The 26,527-nt window shown below is 39.6% G+C and overlaps 1 long non-coding RNA gene across 2 annotated transcripts in view; it reads left to right on the forward strand.

The window, feature by feature from the left end:
• The window catches only part of LOC112395437 (uncharacterized), a 65,443-nt gene that overhangs the window by 16,788 nt on the left and 22,128 nt on the right, over positions 1-26,527 (forward strand). The window contains exon 3 of one of the 2 annotated variants that reach the window (XR_003002387.1): positions 20,419-20,536. The exons of the other annotated variant lie outside the window; for it this stretch is intronic. This is a non-coding gene — a long non-coding RNA (uncharacterized LOC112395437). Of the gene's footprint in view, positions 1-20,418; positions 20,537-26,527 lie in introns of those variants that run through there. 2 annotated transcript variants of the gene reach the window in all.

Here is a 26,527-nt window from a genome sequence, read left to right on the forward strand (position 1 = left end):
CAACCTCTTTTCTGATTTTTGTCTGTGAAGTGCCTATTCTAGCTACCTCGTCTCAATGGAATCATACAATATCTGTCCTTCTGTGTCTGGCTTATATCACTTAGTGAGACCTCATGGATATCTTCAAGGTCCATCCATGTTGTAGCATATATAAGCATTTAATTCCTTTTTATGGCTGAATAGTATCCCTTTGTGTAATATATACACCACACTTTGTTTATCCATTCATTTATTGATGGACACGGTTGTTTCCACCATTGAGAATAGTGCTGCTGTGAACATGGGTGTGGAGATGCCTGTTTAAATCCCTGCTTTCAAGCGTTTTGGATATACAGTTGACCCTTGAATGCAGGAGTTAGGGGTGCTGACCCTCCTACAGTTGAAAATCAGCATCTAACTTTATTTTACTTTATTTTTTTAAATAGGTGCAAAGTTTATTTTATATTTTTCAATATATTTTTTTTTAATATTTTATTTTATTTTGGAGTGTAGCCGATTAACAATGCTGTGATAGTTTCAGGTGCACAGCCAAGGGACCCAGACATACATATATGTGTATCCGTTCTCCCCCAAACTCCCCTCCCATCTATTTTTTAAAAAATATTTATTTATTTATTTGGCTGCATTGGGTCTCAGTTGCGACATGCGGGCTCTTTGTTGGGGCGTGCGGGCTTCTCGCTAGTTGTGGCTCGCGGGCTCTAGAGCACATGGGCTTAGTTGCCCAGCGGCACGTGGGATCTTAGTTCCCCAACCAGGGATCAAACCTGCGTCCCCTGCATTGGAAGGCGGATTCTTAACCACTGGACCACCAGGGAAGTCCCAGCTTCTAACTTTATAGTCAGCTCTCCATATCAGTGATTCTATATCCTTGAATTCGACCAACGATGGATCGTGTAGTACTGTAGTATGTATTTATCGAAAAAAATAAATTTCAATTTATTATACTCCACAAGTAAGTGGACGCTTGCAGTTCAAACCTGTGTTGCTCAAGGGTCAACTGTATACCTAGGAGCAGAATTCCTAGGTCATATGGTAATTCTATATTTAACTTTTTGTGGAACTGCCAAGCAATTTTCCACAATGACTGCACCATTTTCCTCCATTTTTTTTTTTTTTTGGTAGCACCGCATCTTAATTGCAAGAGGCAGACTCCTTAGTTGCAGCACGTCCTTCACTTTTTTTTCTTAAAGCTAGATTTATTCTATTTTAAATACTATCCTTTATTATATTCTGTACTTCTTATTTTATTTTATTTTTTTTACATCTTTATTGGAGTATAATTGCTTTACAATGGTCTGTTAGTTTCTGCTTTATAACAAAGAGAATCAGTTATACATATACATATGTTCCCATATCTCTTCCCTCTTGCGTCTTCCTCCCTCCCACCCTCCCTATCCCACCCCTCTAGGTGGTCACAAAGCACCGAGCTGATCTCCCTGTGCTATGCGGCTGCTTCCCACTAGCTATCTATTTTACGTTTGGTAGTGTATCGCATGTCTTTCTTTCTTTCTCTCTCCCGCCCTCCCTTCCTTTCTCTCTCTGAGGCTTGCGGGATCTTAGTTCCCCGGCTATCTGGGATCGAACCCGCGACGCCTGCAGTGGAAGCTCGGAGTCCTAACCACTGGACCTCCAGGGAATTCCCTTGCATGTCTTTCTTGTTTAAACCTAGCAAACTCCACTTAGTTGTAGGATAACTTGGCATATTAAGCAAAATTAAATTCTAGCATAAAAGTAAATAGAACAGAGAAAAGTCAGATTATTTTAGGTTTGAAAGGGTGGGTAATTACAGTGGACATAAGAAGCTAATTTAATTTTTCTAACTATTCCTTTAAAGAAATTTGGAAAAAAGAAGAAAGGGAAAATAAAACAAAACAAGGTCTTGTCACCCCAAATTCTAACCTTAATGCTCTGTCTTCTCCAGTGTCTTTTTACTTACTTAGCTTGGCAACCACACCTAAGGGCACACACTGGACCTGCTTCTCTCCCAAACTCAGTAATTCAAACACCCTCTCCCAACCACAACCGCTATGAGCATTTTCAGTCTCAGTGTGATCAGTGGGAGAAACCACTGACTTCTCCGTTTCCTCTTTTCTTTTTGCTCCTCTCCTGCCTGGTGTAGATTCCATGTTACATTATTTCATCTGCTCTTTCTTGATTATGTGGGCCACTCCCTTTTCTCTCTGTCTTTCCCAGCTCCCGTCTCCTAAAATCCTCACCCAGAAGAAACTTTGTAATTACCATCCCTGGTAGTTACATTCTGGGTTGGTGCTTTTTTTCCTGCAACACTTAAAATATTTCATTCCACTGTTTTCATGCTTCCATGGTTTCTGGTGAGAAATCTGATATAATTCATATCCTTATTTTGCTATGGGTAAAATGTTCTTTTTCTCTGGCTTCTTTCAAGATATTTTCTTTGTCTTTGATCTTCTGCAGTTTGAATATGATATGCCGAGGTGTTTTGGTATTTAACCTGCTTCCTGTTGTCTGCGATTCCTGGATCTGTGGTTTGGTGTATGTCATTGATTTTGGAAAAGTGTCAGCTGTTATGACTTCCAATATTTCTTCTGTTCCTTCTTCTCTTTCTTTTCTTCCTGGCAGTTCCATTACACTACGTTATACCTTTTGCAGTGGTCTCATATTTTGTGGATATTCTATTTCATTTTTTTCCACTCTTTTTTCTCCTTGCATTTTAGTTTTTTAAGTTTCTGTTGATTGGTTTTCAACCTCTGATTCTTTCCTTGTCCATTCTGTCTACAGGCCCATCCGTTCTTCACTTCTGTTACAGTGTTTTTGATTTCTAGACTTTCTTTCTAATTCTTTCTTAGTGTTTCCATCTTCCTACATCCACTACCATTCCTTACATGTTGTCTGCTTTTCTCATTATTAGCCTATGAATCATAGTTATTTAAAATTCTTGATCTAATAATTCCAAATTTCCTGCCGTATCTGAGTTGGCTTCTGATGTGTGCTTTACCTCCTCAGACTGCATTGTTTCCTTTCAGCATGGCTTAAAATTTTTTGTTGAAAGCTATATATGATAAAATGAGGTAGATATGCCTTTAATGAGATTTTATGTTTATCTGGCTTAGAGTTAGGCTGTGTTTACTGTTGGCTGTAGCTGTGGTGTCAGAGGTTAAAATCTCCTCTAGTGCCCTTGTTTTTGTGTCCCCTATTGTCTCCGGGTATTCCTAGAGACTCCTTAAATAAGTTCTGACTCTTGCTGTTAATTTAGCTGTAATCCCCTGTGATTATAGAGGAGCTCTATTGATTTTGTGGTAAGGTATGTGGGAGGAGAAGCAATCTATTGTCCGTATTTGCCTTTGCCCACTTTGAAGGCTACAGGAGGATGGAGCTGTTTCCCTGCCCTTTGACCAGTTAGGCGAAGGTAAAACCCCAGCCAGTAGGCTCTGGTAAAACAGTTTCCCTTGTTAACAAGAACAAAATACTCTGGGTGCACTTTTATGTGGTTCATTTCCCAATCCCCTCCTGGAAGCACAAAAGGATTTTTGTCTGACCTTTACAGTGGTAGGATTCCAGGAGGTAAAACTCATGTAAGTATGGGATCCCCCCCCCCCAAGAATGGGCTCTCTTAGGATATTTTAACTCTCAAGCTTCTGGACACTAAGCCTCCAGCAATTCATCAATTACGGTTTAAAGTGTTCTTTCCATTACTGGCACCAGCTGCCAGCTTGTGCTCCTAGGTATTTGTTCCCAGTAAGCTGTGATTCTTTGTATCTCAGATTCTTCGTATCCTGTCTGTTTCCCCAGCTTTGGGGGCAGCAGTTTTCCCTGTGACCTCAATTCTCTGATGTGTCAAAGAAGAATTAGTGATTTTCAGTTTGTTTAGATTTTCTCTTGTAAGAATGGAAGTGACAATGTAAAACCATTTTACATGTCAGCCCAGAAACCACAGAAGTGTGCTTGTTGATTTTTCAAAAGATCCTGCTATGATATTGATTGACATTTGTGCTGAATCTGTAGTTCAGTTTAGAAAGAATTGACATGTTAACAATATTGAGTCTTTTGATCCATGAACATTGTATACATCTCCATTTATTTAGATATTTAAAAATTTCTCTGAGCAGCATTTTCTAGTTTTCAGTATATAGGTCTTAACACATATTTTGTTAAATTTATCCTTACATGTTTCACATTTCTTGGTGCCATGGTATCTGTTCAATGTCAATTGTCATTTGTTTACTGCTATATAGAGAATATAAATAATTTTTGTATATTGACTGTGTATCTCATAACTTTGTTAAACTCATTATTTCTAGTGGGTTTTGTGCAGATCTGTTAAGATTTCTTATATATGAATCACTTGTTTGCAAATAAAGACACTTTAACTTCTTCCTTTCCAAGTCATATGATTTCTTAAAATTAATAGATGTTATTTTCCCTTAGCCTTTTTTTTTCTTTTTCTTTTGGCTGCATGGCATGCATGATCTTAGTTCACTGACCGGGGGTCAAACCCATGCCCCTGCAGTGGAAGCATGGCGTCTTAACCATTGGACCACCAGGGAAATCCAATAGATGTTAATTTTTAGAACAGTTTTAAATTTACAGAAAAATTGAATAGGCAGTACAAAGGGTTTCCATATTCTTCTCCTCCCTCCACCCCTGCAATTTCTGCTGTTAACATCTTGCATTAGTGTGGTACATCTGTTATAATTAATAAATCAATATCGATACATTATTATTAACTGAGGTCCATAGTTCAATTAAGGTTCACTCTTTAAAATACACTTTTTTTTTTTTGTGGCTGCACCACAAGTCATGTGGGATCTTAGCTCCCCAACCAGGGATTGAATCCATGCCCCCTGCAGTGGAAGTCTTAACCACTGGACCATCAGGAAAGTCCCAAGATTCACTATTTGCATCTTACAGTTCTATGGGTTTTGACAAATGTATAATATAATGTCATGTATCCACTATTACAGTATCATACAGAATGGTTTCGTTGCCCTAAAAATCTCCCGTGCTCCACCCATTCATCCCTCCTTTCCTCCCCCTGAATCCCTGGCAACCACCGATCTTTTTACTGTCTCCATAATTTTGTCTTTTCTGAATATCGTATACCTGGAATCATACAGTTTGTAGTCTTTTCAGATTTGCTTCCTTTGTTTAGCAATATGTATTTACATTTCCTATGTGTCTTTTTAGGGGGAGGGGGTGCTTGATAATTCATTTATTTTTGTTGCTGAATAAAATCCCTTTGTCTGAATGTACCGCAGTTTATCCATTCACTTATTGAGCTAGGCTTCCTCATTAGGAGCAGAGTGATATTGATATTGCCAAGTGTGACCTAAGGGAAGAAAGTAGCAGTGCAGCATGAAAGCTCAGTGTGTCCTCAGGACTAGAAGAAAGATAAGACACCAACAACGATTCAGAATTCTAGAATACATATTGCTTTTATCTGATGCAGATCTATCTTTAATATTATATTTTCCAAGCCATGAATAGCAGTGATTCCCTAGGCTTACTGGAAAATTATTATATATTTCTTTTTTTATTCCCCACATTTGTGGAGTCCCTACTGTGTTTTAAGCACTATTCTGGGCGTTGGGGAAATGATGGTGAACTCAGGATGTATAAGGCCCTCACTCTTACATTCTTATAGGTAGGAAACATATAATAGTAAGTGCAGTGAAAAAATAAAGCAGAATGACAGGGTAGAAGAAGGCTACTTAGAGGATGGTCATCAAAGCTTCTCTGAGGAAGTGACATTTGAACTGAGACTTGAATAATATGAAAGGGGAGCCATTGGGGGAAGAGTGTTCCAAACAGCAGCAAGTGTGAAGACCCTGAGATAGGAATACATTTGATGTGTTCAAAATACAGGAAGGAGGCCCACGTTCCCACTGAAAACCATTTACCCCATTTTATGATGCGATCACAATGCTAGGGGGTGAACTTCTACAATATGCTGGTTTTGAGCGTTTAATTCTTCTATAAGAACTTTGTAAGCAATTGGTCAAATTGGACTTCCCTCGTGGTGCAGTGGTTAAGAATCCGATTGCCAATGAAGGGGACACGGGTTCGAGCTCTGGTCTGGGAATATCCCACATGCCGCGGAGCAACTAAGCCCACGCGCCACAACTACTGAGCCTGCGCTTTAGAGCCCACAGGCCACAACTACTGAGCCCAGGTGCCACAACTACTGAAGCCCGCGCGCCTAGAGCCTGTGTTCCACAACAAGAAAAGCCGCTGCAATGAGAAGTCTGCTCACCGTGACGGAGAGCAGCCCCCGCTCGCGGCAACTAGAGAAAGCCCGCGCGCGGCAACGAAGACCCAACACAGCCAAAAATAAATAAATAAAATAAATAAATAAATTTATTTTTTTTTTAAAGAAATTGGTCAAATGGACTAACCTGCTATTCATATGTTCTTTTAACAGCTCCAATTACTAAACTTAAAGTTAGGTGGCATAGCAGTCTCCAGACTTTCCTCCTCTCTGGGTCTTTGGGGCTCTTCCTCTTTATCCTCCCCTGTGGCTTAGTCTTGAGTCTCTTTTCTTCTCACCCTACTGTCTGCTTAAGTGAGCTCATCCATTTCCATTATTTGTCATTTATGGACTGGCTACTTGACAGATTTACTTGGATATCTCTCAGAAATCTTCCCCCACCTGCCTAAACTGGCTCCTTGGTCTTCCTTACCTCAGTATATGAGATACCTCCATTCAAACCAGTCTACATCTAGTCCATCATCAAGTTCTATTAATTTTACCTTTAAAACATCTATTAAATTCTCTGTGTTCTTTCTAATTCTGTTGTCACCACCTTAGTCCAAGCTTCCATCTTGTTGGAACTCCTGCAGTTGTCTCCTTTATTTCTCTGTGATTTCTCCACTCTTGCCTTTGCTGTGCTCCAAACCATCCTCTAACCAGAAACTGGAGTAAGCTTTTAAAAGCGTGAATTAGGTTCTCATTGCTTTCCTGCTCCAAACCATTCAATGGTACTGTGGTTCTTTGAATGAAATCAAACTCCTTCACGTGGCCTGTAAAGCCTTGATAATTTAGGCTCTATTTTCCAGTCTCATCTCTGAGCCTCACTGGCCTTATGTTAACCCTAAAGCATGCCATGCTCTTTCCTAAGGCTTAGGGTTTTTGCTATTTCTTCTGCCTGGATTTCTCCTTTCTCACTCTTCACCTAGACTACTACAATTTATCCTTCAGGTGTTGGCTTAAATGTCAGTTCCATAGAGGGCTCTTCTCCAAATGACATTAAAGTGGTGCAGCCACTCTGGAAAACAGTATGGAGTTCCCTCGAAAAGCTAAAAATAGAACTACCATGATTCACATGATTCAGCAATTTCACTCCGGGTTATTTATCTGAAGAAAGCAAAAACACTAATTCAAAAAGATACATGCACCCCAATGCTCATAGCAGCATGATTTACAATTGCAGAGATACGGAAGCAACCTAAGTGTCCATCAACAGACAAACGGATAAAGAAGATGTGGTACATATATACAATGGAATATTACTCAGCCATAAAAAATAATGAAATTCTGTCATTTGCAAAAACATGGATGGACCTAGAGAGTATTACGCTTAGTGAAATAAGTCAGACAAAGGCAAATATTCTATATCATGACTTATATGTGGAATCTAAAAAATAAAACAAACAAATGTATGTAATGAAACCAGAAACAGACTTACAGATATAAGAACAAACTAGTGGTTACCAGCGGGAAGAGGAAAGGGGGGAGGGGCAAGTTAGGAGCAGGGGATTAAGAGAAAAAATACTACATATAAAATAGACAAGCAACAAGGATGTATTATACAGAACAGGGAATATAGCCATTGTTTTACAATAACTTTAAATGGGGTATGATCTATAAAAATATTGAATCACTGTGTTTTACAACTGAAACTAAAATTAATAATGTAAATCAAATATACTTCAATTTTAAGAAAGGAAGCAAAGGTGCTTGAAACAAATATTTTTAGATTATGATTTTTATTTATTTTGTACATTTTATGATTTTATTTATTTATTGTGAATAAATTGGCTACATGATGCAATTTTATAATTTTAAATAAACATAATATATTCCAGTCTGTATACCATAAAGATTATATTGGAAGGTGTTTAGTCATTTAACTAAATAAATAATTTATCATAGGATTCTTATAAAATCTAACTCCTAGTACATATCAGAGATTCAGTGGATAAAACTTTCAGTTCAATTCCACAAATATTCATCGGGTACCTCTTATGTACTAGTTGCATTGTACTAGAAACTCATCTATCATTTAAAGCAGGGTACACCTGAAATAATTTAGTTATGACAAAGTGACACTGCAGTTACTGGCTGGGGATTTTTGTGTGTCTGTGGACATCTTCCATGAGAGGGCAGCAAAGGACCATTCTCATTTTGTTCTTATGTACGAAGTCTTACACCTTACACATTGAAAACTGAAATATCAGGAATCTTCCAAGAGTAAGGGAAAACAGAGGGCATGGTTATAGCTTCACTTTGTTTCTAGGTTATCTTCTATATGGTCTCTTGTGGTTTTTATACTGCAGAGTGGATTATCACACGCGGCCTGTGGTTTCAGTGACAGCTTTGTAATTGAATGCTGGCCGTGGGGTCAGCCACTGGGGTCTGAATGCTTGGAAGCATGACTTCCCAGCTGTGTGGCCTGGAGAGACTACTTAACCTTTCCGAGGCTGTTTCCCCATCTAATAAAAAAAGGGGGTGGGTAGAATGGCAATGCGTCCTTCGTCTGGTTTTAATAAACAGGAGAATTTCTATATCCTGGAGAGGCTGAGAACAATTAAAAGATAGAGCTAGAAAAGACTAACCCAATAGCCTACTGTCTTGGCAGTACTTACCTAAAGAAAATCCTGTTAAGGGTCTGAAAAAGGAAAGTATAGGCCATTACAGAGGTAGTTACTTTTATATTTTTAAATTAATGAACATAATATTTATGTAACTTGTAAAGCCAATTAAATGCATGTGAATATTATGTTAAAATCTTTCACTATCTCAAATGGCTTATCTTTTTTTTTTTTCTGGCTGCTCCATGCAGCTTGCAGGGATCTTAGTTCCCTGACCAGGGATCAAACCTGGGCCCCAGCAGTGAAATTCCTCAAATGGCCTATCTTAATGTGGTAACTCCAGTTTTTAATCTTCTAAGTAAGTAAATAAAATAAGATTTGAGGCACCGAGCTTGTTTCATCCTCACTTAATTCTCACAAATTTATTGTAATAATTATGTTTCTTCTTATTTCTGACATTTTTAACGGCTTTCATTTGTTAATATTTCCTGATTATTTCTTTTTTCTCCTTTGCCTGTAAAACTTCATTGATGATGGTTTTGTTTTTTTATCTCTTGTGTTTAAATTTTTACTAGCTGTATTTGAAATATCTTTCTATCAATGTGGAGAATTAATCAGTATCTAACCTCCAACTTTCAAATAAAAGACATTTAGCCTGATTTCTTTTTCCATTTCTCCCTTGTGACATGCCTATATTTTGAGAAATAATCTAAAATTTTAATCTGAGAATATTATTATTTTGTTTGTTTCATTTTGTGTCTTTTCAAATGGACCTCAAATGGTGCACAGAAATAGATGAATAATAATTTCTGGTTCATGACATGTTCTCACTACTGATCCACGCAAGGTCCTCATTTATTTTTTACTTATTTTTAATATTGATTAAGCATCCATAAAGCTGCCATCCAATTCAACAGCCGGAACCTTGATATTAACCTACAACTAGCTCTGTAGTACACCCCCCTCTTGTTCCGGGTCTCCCTGCATTTGAGGTATTTATCATTCCCTTGTCTTTTTGCCTGTTAGTCCTTTGCTTTACATGGCTTTATCTATATATTTCCTTAAAATATTATCTAATACACTTGTTTTTAACTAAGAAAAGAATTATATCCATACTATATGGAATTTTTCAAAATTATATGGAGTCTTCTGACACCATCCCACTATATGTATATACCAGAGCTTGTTTTCCACTCTTCTATTGATAGGTTGTTTCAAGGTTTTTCCTACTTTTTATTGTACTTAAGCAATAACTTCTTTGGGGCTTAAACCAAAGGGTAGAATTTCTGTTAATGTTTAGCTCAACAAATAGCACCAAGCACTTTCCAAAGTGGTTGTATGCAATAGACCGAATGTTTGTGTCCCCCTGAAATTCATATGTTGAGATCCTAACCTCCAGTGTGACGGTCTTAGGAGGTGGGGCCGTTAAGAGGTGATTAGGTCCTCTTTTGTGTGGAATTTGTGTGGAATTTGTGTCCTTGTCAAAGGGACTCTAGAGCGCTCTCTCCTCTCTCTGCCTTGTGAGGATACACTCGCCTTCTGCAACCTGGAAGAGGGTTCTCGCCAGAAGTCGAGCATGCTGACACCCTGATCTTAGGGTCCCCAGCCTCCAGAACTAGAAGAAATCAATTTCCATTGTTGATAAGCCACCCAGTCTATGGTATTCTGCTACAGCAGCCTGAACAGACTAAGATGTACCAATTTAGAGTCCCATGGAATGGATATGAGCCTAGTCAGCCTCTTCTCTAACACTTCTCTAGTTCTTCCTTTTTTTTTTTTTTAAGATTTTTTTGATGTGGACTGTTTTTAAAGTCTTTATTGCATTTGTTACAATATTGCTTCTGTTTTATGTTTTTTGGCCCCCGAGGCATGTGGGATCTTACCTCCCAGAGGAGGGATTGAACCCACACCCCCTGCACTGAAGTCTTAACCCTTGGACCGCCAGGGAAGTCCCAGGACTTCTCAGTTCAAAGGAAGATGGGAGACCCGGTGCCCTGCGTTGCCCAGCAGCACCTCTGCTTCCAGTGTGTCAGCATCCTGGAAGCCATTTGTTTTCAGCTTGTCTGCCTGCCTTTATCGTGCTCCTCAGAGGTGGCAGGGATTTCATCTCTTTTGTTTATTTGTGTACTTGCAGGGCCTCGAAGAGTACATAAAAATGGTTAGTTCTTTAAACCATCATAACCATAAAAAGGTCATAACTATAAAACAAGTTACAGTCTATAACTAAAAAAACTAACCCTCCAAATTATAGTCTATTTTAATTTTATAGTAATATTAAGAATACATTACTAATTTTAAAGAGGTTTGCAGATTAAGAACTCTTTTGTTGTAACTTCTATGTTTGACAAATGAGGTTTTTTTTTTTTTTTTTTTTTTTTTGCGGTACGCGGGCCTCTCACTGTTGTGGCCTCTCCCGTTGCGGAGCACAGGCTCCGGACGCGCAAGCTCAGCGGCCATGGCTCATGGGCCCAGCCGCTCCGCGGCATGTGGGATCTTCCCGGACCGGGGCACGAACCCGTGTCCCCTGCATCGGCAGGCGGACTCTCAACCACTGCGCCACCAGGGAAGCCCCCAAATGAGGTTTTTTAAATAGCCAGTGGTTTCTGGATTTTAATTACTTGTATAAAAATGATTATGCAAACTGGTGGTCACAGAGTTTCTCCCCAGGGATCTCCACTCGTGTGTTTATCAGCACATTGAACATACCAGAAGTTGTCAAGCTCTGTTGTCTCAAACTCAGTTTAAATTTGGCTGTCGATTTGAAATTTAGAGACAGAACTTTTCATTCGATTACTCTCAATGCTGTAATCCATACTTTAAACAAACTGGATCTAGTATATCTTTCTTTGCCTTCAAGCTTTCCAAAGGGGAAAAGCCATTAACCGTTACAGATGGCCACTTCAGTTATGATGGTTATTTCTTTGTATTCTAAAACATCTGTTTATTTTATATTTGTAAGGTGGTAAAATCAGTTGATTCAACCAGCTCTCTCAAGAACAGGAAGTAATAAAATAAGAAGAAAAGATTCTTTTCCTCTGATCATTTTTGTGTTCTTTGGGGCTCATGGAATAGATCTGTTGCCTTCCTTTGTATCTGCTACGTATGCTGGGCAGGAAAGAAAAAGTAGGGGGGAGGGAGGGAGAGAGAGGGAGGGAGAAATGAACTCTCCATTTTCTGCACTTTTCTGAGCAGCTTCTTTGTTTTTATTTGTGTAATTGCGTCTCAGCGCTGCCACCAGCCCCACCCCATTACAAGGAAGTCCTGAAACAGATATGAAGCTCATCTCTAAATGCATTGACTATAAGTAGTTACTTCCTTCCTTTTGCTTTTCAAAAATATGAGTCAACATTGGATAAGTAGGAAAACTACCTTCTTTTCATTGGAAAGAAAGAGAGGATCTGTGTGGTCAGGATCCATTTCTTCACAGGGGAAAAGGTCTGAATTAATAATAGTGGTTACTGTGTCCTAGGCACTGCTCAAAGTGATTTATGTACATTTAGTCCTCAAAACGGTCTAGGAAGTGGGTATTATTATTGCCCTCATTTTATAGTTGAGAGCCGACTGCCCACGGCCACATGGTTGGTGAATAGCAGAGCTGCAGTTTTCATGCTCTGATCCAATGTGCTCTTACCAAAGGCACCAACTAAGGTTAGTACACAAAATACAGATCATGAGGTAGCCTCAGAGCTTCCCAGATGTCAAAGAAAAGAGGAAGCCAGGTTATTTGCAAGACTTCCGGATATGATAAACACAAAGCAATGGCTCAGAGGAAGCGCAACTTTCCCAGGTAGTGGGGCCTGGGAAAGATTTCTTCTTTGGATATTTATGAAGTTGATGCCATAGGATGTTGTGAACAAGATTTTTGGTAACACTCCCACAGTAACAGTGTGAGGCTTTTTCTTTTATCGTGACAAATCAAGGAGGAACCACTATCGTATGATCCTGATGTGTGACTCTTCAGTCGTGTGGCATGATCCGAGGATGTATGACACACTGATTAGTGAACACATGGATCCCATGTCTTCTGAGCAACCCTTCAGAAATGTGTGTTTCGAGGCTAAACTTTTGATAAACATAGAATAGCAAAGAATTTGATTTTATCCTTTCCTTCAGGAACGTAGAGTGGATATATTATGTTGTCAAGGTACATCCTTGGATTTTAACCAACCCAGCAGAGAGTAGGATTAATATGTTTCCAAGTCTGCCCGACCTCAACACAGAGGATGTGATCTTCTAAGGATACTTTTTGCTATAAAATCCCATGATTCTATGGAAGTGAAATAAAGCTTCAGGTAAATAGAATTCCAGTTTTCAGATCCTAGAGTCTTAATCAATTGATTTACGAGTACAGTGTTATATTTCTAATGCCGTGTTATTCTTTTTTTTTAATTGAAGTATAGTTGATTTACAATGTTGTGTTAGTTTCAGGTGTACAGCAAAGTGATTCAGTTATTTTTATATATATATATAAATTCTTTTTCAGATTCTTTTCCATTATAGGTTATCACAAGATATTTTAAATTTTTAATTAATTAATTTATTTAGTTTTGGTTGTGTTGGATCTTCATTGCCGCACGCCGGCTTTCTCTAGTTGCAGCGAGCGGGGGCTACTCTTCGTTGCGGTGTGCGGGCTTCTCACTGCGGTGGCTTCTCTCGTTGCGGAGCACAGGCTCTAGGCGCGAGGGCTTCAGTAGTTGTAGCACTAGGGCTCAGTAGTTGTGGCTCGCGGGCTCTAGAGCACAGGTTCAGTAGTTGTGGTGCTCGGGCTTAATTGCTCTGTGGCACGTGGGATCTTCCCGGACCAGGGCTTGAACCCATGTCCGCTGCATTGGCAGGTGGATTCTTAACCACTGCACCACCAGGGAAACCCTATCACAAGATATTGACCATAGCTCCCTGTGCTATACAGTAGGTCCTTGTTGTTTATTTTATGTATAAGACGGTGTCATTCTTGGTAATAGTAAAAGGAAGGAATAGGGAGAACAATTGTGGATTGCAGCTTTCTTTGATTGGATCAGAGCTTCTTCACTCATACATACTCTGCCTTTCCATTTTTCTTTACCAATCATTATAACTTTCAAAATAGTGTAATTTTATATTCTAAGCATACTATTTTAACTTGTATTTATTTTTATCATAGGACATTTACAAAATAAGAATAAGCACGAAGAAAAAAATCACCCACAGTCCTACTTGAGTCTATAAATCTTTTTGGTCCTGTCTGTCCATCCCCACACACACATGCCCATTTACATGAAGGGTCAGAACACGCTCACTGTGTGTAACCTACCTTATTCATGTAGTAAGGTATCATGGCACGGCTCTCAATGTCATGAAACGCTGATGTGTGTAGTGGCTGCAGAGGACCGTGTTATGTAGACTGCTCGGGAATGATGCTCTACTGGGACTTACCTCACAGCAGGGACAGCCATACTGGTTGTTAAAATATGAAAAGACCTCCTTACTGGTGGGTAAGGGGTGCTGCCCTGAGTCCTCGGTGTGGCTTCCCACTGAATCTCTCCAGCAGCGAGAGGGCAAATGGATGGCCCATTAGGGACCTCCTGGGTCCTGCTCTGGTGCTTGGCCAGCCCGATTTCTGAATAGTAAACGCCCACACCAGTGGTCTTGGGTATCCTCCTTGAATGTATCATGATGTACCCTATTGTTGGTAATATTTAACCTGTTTTTAGGAAAGTATTTTTCCCTTAAATATATATTTTTAAAGTCTTCTGACAGATTTCATTGAAATGTTATGATACCTTGAGGAATCCATGGATTTTCATGGGAAATTGGTGTCTAAAATTATCACAGTTATTATTATCACAATTAATGTAATAATATATAACTGATTGGAACAGAGGTTTGGGCATATAAAAATCCAATTTACACACAGAGTATACCTGAACCTAGACTTTATTTCCTTCTCTATAGAGCAGAAACCACGGCATCTGAGTGGAATTCATTGTTTTTATGTTACTTTAAATTCACACATTCAATGCATTTCTCTTTTGAGCATGATTTTTTTTACTGTGATAATATATTACACTCCAGCATCCTCCAATACTGTTCTAGCTTATTCTTCTTTATTTTCTTTCCTCACTTATCCATTCTTAACACACTCATACATATTTTTTTCAGATATCTTTTATATTTTCCCAGTCTTGATTAGAATTTAACGTTTCATATTATTTGGTTAATTTTTTATAATCTGACCTCTGCATTTGTCCTCATACTGATAACAGTAAGTTACCAGCTTTCATCTGTTTTAAATAAGCAACTTTGTTATCAGGCTTATTTTAAAAAAGAAAGAAACTTGCAAATTTTTATTTACCCAAATCTTCAGAATGTGTTTTTGATTTTTTTGTTTGTGTTTTAAGCCATTTATGAAATGGCTATAACTTTTCATGGCAAATTTCCAAGTTGTCTCTTTTTGGCCCTAGGAGGAGAATTTTTCCTTAATTCTCAGATGATGAGACCTGTTTGAGGTCAGCCCACACCTGCTCCTGCAATGACATTCTTTTCCTTGATTAATTAATTTAGGTAAGGGGAAGGCAAGAGCCTGCCCATTGGCCTTACTGTGAAAGGTGTCACAAGATTTTGTCTTGTCTTCATCTCCATTTCTGTCACCCTCATCGAAGCCACTGAAGTGTCTCACCTGGTCTCTGCTTCTATTCCTTCTTCCCCGAAGCAGCAGAGTGATGTTTCAGAACATTAATCAGAGCAAAAATCCATCAGTGTTTTCTCCTTGTGCATCAAATAAAATTCATTCTGCTCACCGTGGTCTGTAAGCCCCTATGCATTCGGCCCTCCCTAAAGTTCCCCTTGAGCTCTTTAAGGTCCAGGCACACCTTCTTTTCCTCTATTTTAACTCTCTGAGCTTTTTCCGGGTGTCGTTCCTCTGCTGAGACCGCTTTTCCTCTTCCTCTGGACGTGTTCACTCTTCCTGGCTTCTCAGTCTTGGCTGAAAGGTCATGTTTTCAATATTTCTCAACCTCAAGTAGCCTCTCACCCTAACTCACCACTTTTATTTCCTTCTCACGATTTAAGACTATGTGCAATTGTCCCTTCTACTTTATTCAGTAATTGTTCACTAAGTGAGATGTAAGTTCTATCAGATTCGGGACCCTGTCTGTTTTGTTGGCAGCTGTTTGCCCAGCACAGACGGTGTTTACCGTATGATATACGTATGACAAATACGTGTTGGTAGTCCATACTCTAGCCTCTTTGGCAAAAGAGGGTTTATTATCTTTATATGAATTTGTCCAAGGTTTAGTTGTTTCCAGTTAAGTTTATACCAAGAGGGATCCATGTGCCCCCAAGTACTACCTCATTTCAACCAGTACATGAGGAATATCCAGCCTTACTTTAGGATCTAAATGCCACACCACAATTATCTATAGAAAGTGGCTGAATCTAGCTACTGAATAATGGTCCTTCTTAGGAAAAAATTTTAGACACGTACTTTATTTCTGTAGTTGCTGACAAGCGTTTTATTTTACAGAATAAAAGGCATCTTGCCTAGGGTAAAAGCAAAGGGCCCCTTCTTTGTAGCACTTTCCTTTCTGTTGTGGAAAGGATTTTTTTAGTTTCTCTGTGTCATGGTAATGTTGAATTCTCTGTTGGAAGGCCAGGGCTTTTGGTTTCCTTGATGTTCCTAGGCTTTGGGCTTTTGTTTAAGATTTGTGTTTTAGGATGGAACATTTCCATGGTTACACCCGTTCCTTTACCATCCTTGAAAAAAAAACGGTGACAAGTAGAGTGATCTGATTCCTGGATTACTACACAGATGTCTTTTGTATCTGCCTACATATGAAGCTCTTGGGCAACTTCCATTTCCGTGCATTCATTCCCTTGAACGCTTTTTTTAAATGAAGCGTGCTTTAAGATTAGGAATAAATGGCTTGGATTGGCAAGTTAAACAAGGATGGCCTATGTTATGTTAATGGTCTAAACTCAATGTAAGATGAATTTAAAGGTAAGCATATGAAGGGAGAGATTGTTTCAGAGGCAAAACTAAAGAGCAGCGTCAGGCGGTATCACACACATGTGAAGAATCAATACTGCGTTCAGAAAGACTTTGTGTTCAGAAATAGTGTTCAGTTTTTTTAAATATAATGTTTCACGTCAAAATACTATAATAAACCTATGCACTTTTACTGACATGGAGCAGTAAAACTCACTTTTCCTCAGAGCGGTCTGTATGCTTGTTGCTATTCCGCTCAAGCCTGGTCCAGATGCACAGAATCCAGCACTTTTCCGAGCATTGAAAGCGTTTGTTTGCACAGATGCGTTTGAATCTACACTCATGAGATAATTTCAAGTGAGATGAGGGAGCAAGAGAAAGACCTTCTCAGAATTAATGCAAAATCTAAATTGTGGAAAACTAGTGCAGCTTTTTTTAATGTTAAAGTGGTGGTTAACTTATACTGTATTTCTCAATGAATAGATGAGAGATTTAATTTGAATATTAACTGTCGTGTGCAGACTGCTTGGCTGGTGGTTCATTATGAAGCATTTAGTGACTTTTACCATCTGGTGTCGCCCCCATTTTGCCTGACCCTTGGAGCCTATCTTTCCCTCCTGAGAGACTTCCTCTTATACTTTGGTGTCTACTCTCCTCCTGTGACCTATTTCAATTATAAATTATTACTAATATATAATTATTATTAATTTATAAATGCTTGTGCTTTAAACATAAACATAACACTAAAAGGGAAAACTCTATTGTCTTAACCTCTGGAGATATTTTATGAGTATATTAACATATATGTTATAATTGCTTTTTTCTTACTAAATGGGGATCATGCTATATAAACTATTGTGTAATTTTTTGTCTACATCTTGAACTTACAGTGCTAGTATTTATAGATATTCTTCATTACTTGTAGCTGTTTTTGTAGATAACGTATGTTTTGCTTCCTTGAATAAGTGTTTCAGTAGCTAAATTCCTGGAAGTGGGACTGTGAGAGGGCAGACAGGTATGAATATTTAAATTCAATAAACACCAGTGAATTACCTTAAAAAGTACACCAATTTATACTCCCAATAAAACGTAAGAGAGTGATTTTTTTTTTTTTTTTACTACATTCTTACTAGCTCAGGACATTATCTTTTTAAAAAAAAAAAAATCTTTGCTAGTCTGATATGTACTGATGGGGTTCAGGACATACTACCCCATGGTATGGCATCTTGGCATATTGAATATTTTAAGCTGAAGGACAGACCTTTTGTCCCAACACCTTTTTAAAAAATTTATGTATTGAAGTGTAGTTGATTTACAATGTTGTGTTAATTTCTGCTGTACAGCAAAGTGACTCGGTTATACATACATATATGTTTTTTCATATTCTTTCCCATTATGGTTTCTCACAGGATATTGAATATAGTTAATCACTGTGCTATACAGTAGGACCTTGTTGTTTATCTGCTCTATAGATAATAGTTTCAATCTGCTAACCCCAAACTCCCAGTCCAGCCCTCTCCCCGCCCTCCCCCTTGGCAACCACAAGGCTGTTCTCTATGTCTGTGAGTCTGTTTCTGTTTCATAGCTACGTTCATTTGTGTCCTATTTTAGATTCCACATATAAGTGATAGCAAATGGTATTTGTCTTTCTCTTTCCCAGCACCTTTATTGACTAATCTTTCCCCCATGATCCCCCATAATCTTTCCCCCATGGTTCACTTTTATCATAGACAACATGGCCTATATATTTGAGTCTGTATCTGGACTCTCTCTTCTGGTGTAAAGAAGTGCAGTCGACTTTTGTATGAAAATTTTACACCCGTCTGCCTCATTAAACTATCTTACTATTTCTAATACCGTCTCTGTGGATTCTTTGTGATTTTCTTTTGAAGTTATCATGGCATTCTGTAAGATCACCTTCAATCATCTTCCTAATCCTTTGATTCAATTTATCTTTCTTATGAGCTATTAGGTCCTTCAAGTCAATGTTGTTCACTTTTTAATTTTTTTAAGAAAATTTTAAAACACACACACAAAATAAATAAATGTAAAAACACCCAAAACCAAAAATAATCCTCTTCTATGTTTTAAGGCTAAAGTAGCTGAAAACTAAACTCAAAATTTGAAACTTAGGGTTGCTGAATTACTCTGTCAGTTACAGTCACCATTCATGTGAGTAAAAGTTAGAACACAGAATTAGAGAAAATCAAGACCCCGTGAATTTGAACGGGGATGCTTGAGAGGGCTTAGAGAACTCCATGGAGAACGCATACAGACTAGCAACAACAAACATTTGATTAAACGATGGGCAAAGGGGCCAAAGAGACAAGAACAAGTTTCACCTCATCTGAATCAATCAGCGAAGGAAAACACGGCTTCTTTTCGTAAAGACACCAGGGATAAAGTTATTGGCTAAAGGAGTGCATCGTTCAGCTTCTCACTTGCAGACTGTCTCCAGGTTAGATTACTGGCACATTAGGGACAATTACCGGTATATAACATGTTCTAATTTTTATGTGTTAATGTTCCAGCTGGTAGGTAATAATCCCTTGATGAAGTTGTTAAATTATGTCAGGTCCTAAGCTGGATGCAACTAAAACATGTTTGCTTCATGACTAACTTCCACATCCATGGACATTATCCAGCGAGCGAGCGACAGGGCCCTTCTTTCGTGCTCCTGCTTCCTCTTTTCCCGTACATCTATCCTGTTATTTTGTTCTCGTATAGCCTGCTTCTTTTAGGCTCAGGAAAGAATCTCTATGCAGGGCTGAACCCAACAAAGCGTGGCACCAGCAGGGCTGGCACAAAATCAAGGGGAAGTTTGTAAAAGAGAGCTGCCTGGATTAACTGTTTAGTGCTTTCCTCACCGACCACACTTGGGTTGTACAGAGTGGGACGACCCTGCTGAACTATGTGCCTTGTCCACTCGCGGGCAATTTCCTTACTGTATAAGCTAACCTAACATCATGCTGTCTTTACTTTAGAACCAAAAGATGAGGGACATATGCCCTTTAAATTTATCTGTATTCACATTTTCTAAAACTGTCAGTCTACTTTTTAAATGAATGTAATAACGTTTATATACCTGGAAGGAATCTTTTGCCTCAGGAAGACATTGGCCAACATATTAATACTAAAAAAATGCCGACTGGAAATTAACTTTTTAAAAAAACATTCTGAAATTTCTGAAACATTTAGTGCTTCTTTTTTAAGAATTGCCTTCAGAACTTTAAGCATATTTTTACAAATATTGTCAATGGTGATAGATCTTCATCCACCGACATTGGATTTGATTATTGCGAATAGTCAAAAAGTCATTCAGAGTTAATGCTGATGTATAATTCAAGTGATTAAGCTAGGTAATGCCAACTTTTTATTTTTAAGAAAGAGATGTGGCTATAACATAAGTGACTAGATTTTGGTTTGTGGTGGATAAATTCACTTGTAATCTGCTCCGGCGGATTACTTTACATAAAAGCATTGTCATCATAAGGATTATTGAACAATGAATGTAATATGTTCTGCTGTTGTGTGTGTTTATAAATTTTTTGAAAATTCCTTTACCTCACTGACCCCTTTCGTAGATACTGTGTAGCAAATATAATATTTATTGTTATTATTTTATTATCAGCAGTAGGATTTACTTAGGAACATTGTCTTTTTCCCAGGAATGCTGATTCTAAATTAAATTATGTAAACTTCAAGCAACATGATACTGAACATTAGCATAGTGAGAGGCGAAGGATGTAAATATAAACAAATTTTAAAATTCTTATATTTTAGTCAAATTATAGAGAAATAATCATTTTAAAATAACATAAAAGAAAAATGGGACTTCCCTGGTGGCATAGTGGTTAAGAATCCACCTGCCAGTGCAGGGGACACGGGTTCAAACCCTGGTCGGGAAGATGCCACATGCTGCGGAGCAACTAAACCCGTGCACCACAACTACTGAGCCTGCACTCTAGAGCCCATGAGCCACAATTACTGAGCCCACGCACCACAACTACTGAGCCCATGTGCCACAACTATTGAAGCCTGCACACCACGACTATTGAGCCTGTGCTCTAGAGCTCACAAGCCACAACTACTGAGCCCGCATGCCACAACTACTGAAGCCTGCGTGCCACAACTACTGAGCCTGTGCACCTACAGCCCGTGCTCCGCAACAAGAGAAGCCACCACAATGAGAAGCCACGCACCGCAACAGAGTAGCCCCTGCCTGCCGCAACTAGAGAAAGCCCGCATGCAGCAATGAAGACCCAACGCAGCCATAAATAAATAAACAAATAGATAAAATAAAAAATAAATTAAAAAAAGAAAAATGCCCCAAATTACCTTTTTAATAAACTTTATTTTTTTAAACCTGTTTAATGCTTTTATGGTATATGGTATTTGTCATATCTTTTTTTATAACAATAAGATAGATATCACTAAACCCATTTAAAGAGGAGAGTTTCATAGAGGTAAATCACCTTGCTCAAGATCATACAGCAATAAGTGTTAAAATTGGGGAAAGAACGTAGGTTCTCTGACTCGAAACCCTATGTTTCAAAGGGTAGTTTACATGGGAACACCTTGCAGGGGGAAAATGGAGTGTAAGTGAAGGGCATTAGATAGTCCTGCCTGTGTCCTTAACTAGCTGTGTGATTTAAGGTCAGTTTATTTCACCTCTTTGGGACTTAGTGTAGTCATTTGTCAAATGAGGGTGTTTCTTTTCCCCCCTGAATTATCGGCTAACTTCAGAGACTCTGTAAGGGAATACCGTCAATGTTATTTAAAAGGGCAGAGTGGGGAGAGTGTTACAAATATTACAAAGTCAGTCAGCTTTACGAAGCCAACTTCACATGATAACCACTAAGGATTAACACAAGTTCCATTGAATAGCAATGAATGTTTAAAAACACATGAACCACTATAGAATCACAAAAGCTGATAAAAAATTCTGTGATTGTTTTATTAACTTAGTCAAATTCAACAAACTCCCTGTGGGTGTTTGCTTATTACGAGACTAGCTCAGAGAATATACAGAGGTGACAATATCTTTAATTTAAGGGGAGAACACAGATGCATCTGAGGAGGGAAACAGAGTTGCTGTAACTGTACCCCAGCCCCCATTTCTAGGATTCACATCTGTATAGTTTGAGGCCTCAGATTACCTTTTAACACCCTCACTGCTCTAGCTGCAAATATAACATGATTATGCTGAGCTTACAGTTTCCTGGGGCTACCATAACAGAGTGCCACAACTGGGTGACTTAGAACAACAGGAACTTATTGTCTCACAGTTCTGGAGGCTGGAAGTCCAAAACCAAGGTGTCTGCAGGGCCGTGTTTCCTCTGAAAGCTGTAGGGGAAGAGTACTTTCTTGACTCTTCCAGCTTCCTGTAGTCCTACGTGTTCTTTGACTTGTGGTAGTTTATCTCCAATCTTCACATGGAGTTCTCCTTGAGTCTCTTAACATAGTCTTCCTTCTGTGCATGTCTATCTTTGTTTCCAAATTTCCCCTTTTCCTACGGACACACGTCCTTTTGGATTAGGGCCCACCCAAATCCTCATTTTAACTTGACTACCTCTGTAAATACCCTATTTTCAAATAAAGTCACATCCTGAGCTACTAAGAGTTCAGACTTCAGCGTATCTTTTTTTGGAGGACATGAGGCAACCCATAACACTAAGAATACTCTGAGAATAGTGTTCTACTAGACGAATATTTCAATTATAAAACTTGGAGTTGTTTAATTTATTTTTTGTTGTTTTTAATATCCTTAGAACTGATGGACAGTTCTTTATTATTATTCCCCTGATACAGACCTGTTCTTAAAAGTGACTATAGCTACTTGGGGGCACATACAGCCCCCGTTACTGTGTGGATCATTCATCTCTCTTCCTTTTTGTATTTTATCTCATATTCATTTGTTTGTTTATTTATTTTAAAATAGTTATTAGCTACCTATTATGTGCCAGACATTGCACTGGGCATTGGATTCTATTAGCTTTATTTCCATCTGACTTTGGGGAAAATTTCTGATAGAAGGTGTACTAACCCTGGAACATTAGAGCACTATTCAATAATTTTTTGTTACTCAGCTTGCTAAATTCTATTCTTAATATAATGAAACATTTTTATTATGGCTTTCTGAGCTTTCTGACCTAGAAGTATGGAGGGATGCCTTTAGATGTGTCCCTTCCAATGCAGAGACCATATTTTTCACCCATGATTTTTGTTCAACGCTTATCATTTGGGCACTTTCTTCAACTCCTCAAAAAGTCAAAGAAAGAAAATTTACAGAAAAACTGTAGAAATTTACAGAAAAACATGCAGAAGATGATCTGTGAGTCCATATGTAAAACTCATACAGGAATGTGAAATAGTTTATATTTGACACTGAGATTGAGAGACAAACAAACAAAATGAATCTAATAACAATTCTTAGCCCTTAAGGAATGGAGTAGGCATTCCAGAACTTCTGCTCAAAATGATTTCAAACAGTGTTTCAGCTCCCAGACCACAGCCTGGTGCTCAAGCTCCAGCTTAGTTTTCTTTCTGCAAGTGACCAAGGGGCCGTTAGTTTTGAGGGGTAGCAAGGAATTGCAACACCAAGAAATGAAATAAAGCGAGTCAACAGGAAGCTGTGATGTGTGGGAAAGCCTTCCTTGTTCTTCAGTTAACCTTGATTTCTATTTATAAAATCCAGGGGAAGAGTTTCAAATGTGGAATTTCTTTTGAAAAGTTGGGAATATATTTGTTAAGATGTGAGCGATGATTTCCACTGTAGGACACTTGGGGGTGGCCTCTGATGCCTGCACACACGTGCAATCCCTCTGGTCATGCTGGCAGCACCTCCCCTACTCCCATCCATCTGCCTCTCTCCCTCTACTGCCCAGGAAAGGACAGGACTTCATGGCTGTCACAGCCAAGTCAGCTGTGACAGTAAGCCACTTGCTTGCCCCCCCATCTTTCCCTCCCTTTTTTTAAAAAAATTAATTATTTTTTTGGCTGCTGCATTGTGTCTTTGTTGCTGCCGTGGGCTTTCTCTAGTTGCGGCGAGCGGGGGCTACTCTTCGTTGTGGTGCACGGGCTTCTCGTTGTGGTGGCTTCTCTTGTTGAGCACAGGCTCTAGGCACTCAGGCTTCAGTAGTTGTGGCACGCGGGCTCAGTAGTTGTGGCACATGGGCTTAGTTGCTCTGCGGCATGTGGGATCTTCCTGGACCAGGGATCAAACCTGCGTCCTCTGCATTGGCAGGCAGCTTCTTAACCACCTCGCCACCAGGGAAGTCCTCCCTGTTTTTATGAAATAATATTGTGGAGAAATTGAAAGAGTACAGAAAAGTAAGGGATTCATTTGATAACTTTGCCCCCCTCTGCCTCCTTACAGGCCAGTGTGCTGCAGGAGAGGGGTGATTCAGGCCACACGGAGAACAGGGCTGACTGTTCTAGTTTATGGAACTGTGCCACATTCAGTCTGACTAGCCTTATCCGTTTTCTCCTACTTCAGGATGACCTTGCACTTTCTTGGAACAGCTGCCACGATTCCAGTGGACAACTAACCCTGCCTGTTTGTTAGTCTCCAATTATATCGGTAGACACACTGCTTACTTCTGCTGTAGTTCCTGGGAAAGATCTCAGTTGCCCGCACTTGGGTATGCTTTCCTGTGTTTGGTTTATTAGTTTTGTGATCTTTTTCTTTTTTAATATTTATTTTATTATTTATTTATTTATTTTTGGCGGTGGTGGGTCTTAGTTGCTGCACTTGGAATCTTTCGTCGTGGTGCGCAGGCTTCTCTCTAGTTGTGGTGTGCGGGTTTTCTCTCTCTAGTGGCGCACATGTTCCAGAGTGCGTGGGCTCTGTAGTTTGCCACACGCGGGCTCTCTAGTTGAGGTGTGATAGCTCAGTAGTTGTGGAACGCGGGCTTAGTTGCCCCGTGGCATGTGGGATCTTAGTTCCCTGACCAGGGATCGAACCTGCATCCCCTGCATCGTAAGCCGGATTCTTTACCACTGGACCACAGGGAAGTCCCTGTGATCTTTTTTTTAAGGAGAAGTTGTGAAGTAAACTATTTAGATACCCAAAGACGGTACAAGTCATGCTTAGCCAAGAGTTCTTTGGAATTAACATATGTCTTACTAATAATGTGTCACACAGATGACCTCAGCTCTTCCCTTCTCTTCTTGTGGAAGCTTAACACTGAAACCCTGGGGAAATATTACACCTGTCAGGGCTTGACATTTGTATTGAAATAGTTTCCAACAGTGTTCTCCCAGTCTGTTCTTATAAAGTTATGGGACCAAAAGAAAATAGGATTGGGCTTCCCTGGTGGCGCAGTGGTTGAGAGTCTGCCTGCCGTTGCAGGCGACACAGGTTTGTGCCCCGGTCCGGGAAGATCCCACATGCCGCGGAGCGGCTGGGCCCATGAGCCGTGGCCGCTGAACCTGTGTGTCCGGAGCCTGTGCTCCGCAAGGGGAGAGGCCACAACAGTGAGAGGCCTGCGTACCACAAAAAAGAAAGAAAGAAAATAGGATTAATGCAAAACATCAACAACTAGGCAAAGGGAACAGTCCTCCACTGACATGTAGAAGCCCGGTCCCACCTTTGGAACTGAATCCCTCTACCCGAGGGGTGGAGGGTCGCCTGAATGACCCAGAGAAATGGGTCTCACTTTCTTGGTTCATTTACAGCCCCACCACCACCTCCCTTCCCTCCTGGCCACACCCCAACCTGAATGGTATGGCAGAATGGCTAGAGGCTCTGCTGTCCGTGATCGAAGCCTAAACCTCCCTCCTGACGCTGAAGCCATGGGCAGTCTGAGCTCAGAACAAATTTGCAGTTTAACTTTTCCCACCTGAGCTTTCAAATGCCAAGTCTGTGTCACTTTTATGTTAATGGTCTCTCTTTCATCTGTCTGATGTGGCCTGGTCGGTATTAATAGGTTACATTTGCTCAGAGGTAAGTTTTATCCATTAAAAAAACAACTAGAGAATGTTCTTTTGTTTGAGATAATGAGGGCTCCTCGGAGATTACTTTACTAGTCAATTTTACATGAATGTTCTTTGAAGAGAGCCTCATTCTCTGCCAGAGCTTTTCCCCTCAATTAACTCAAAAATGTCCCAAACTGAACTCATCATCTTTGCTTCCTGAAGGCAGACCCCCCTTGACCCCCATTTCCAGGAGCGCCTCCCTCTTTTGGGTGACAGGCTCAAAGAGCTTTGACTCTTGTAACATTCTGCGTTCACCAAGAAGTATCCGTTGTTTTTGCTTTTCAAACTTCCTCTTGGACTTTTCCAATCCTGTCCATTTTTATGGCTACCACCCTGTTCAGATCTTCATCCTTTCACACATGTATTTATTGTTATTTAACGTCCTAAGTATGTCCACGGACTTAACAGTCAGCAAACACGAACTGTCCACAGTGTGCTAAGACTTCCTCCTCCAAATCCATCCTATGGACCTTTCCAGACTATCTTTCCTCACGTGAGCTTTTATTATTCTGCCAGAGACTGTCATTGTCCCCAGCGTTCACTCTTCCCTTCACATGTAGAAACACAACCTTTAGTTGGGCACCTGGTCAGCCGGTCACCCAGGTAAAGGTGATTTTACCTTTCTTTCTGCATTTTCTCACTTCTCTGATTAAGTTTATTCTTTGACTAAAGTTTTTCTACAGACAAAAGGCAGGCAGGGGACATGGGTGGGGTTCTGTTCTGGGAAGGTCTCATAGGGGGTTGCTCGTCACAATGCCACAGCTGTGTGTTTTGGGGTGGCACACTCTGATCCCCTTC

This window comes from Neophocaena asiaeorientalis, unplaced genomic scaffold (genome assembly GCF_003031525.2).
Source record: "Neophocaena asiaeorientalis asiaeorientalis breed wild unplaced genomic scaffold, Neophocaena_asiaeorientalis_V1.1 scaffold307, whole genome shotgun sequence".
NCBI lineage: Eukaryota > Metazoa > Chordata > Mammalia > Artiodactyla > Phocoenidae > Neophocaena > Neophocaena asiaeorientalis.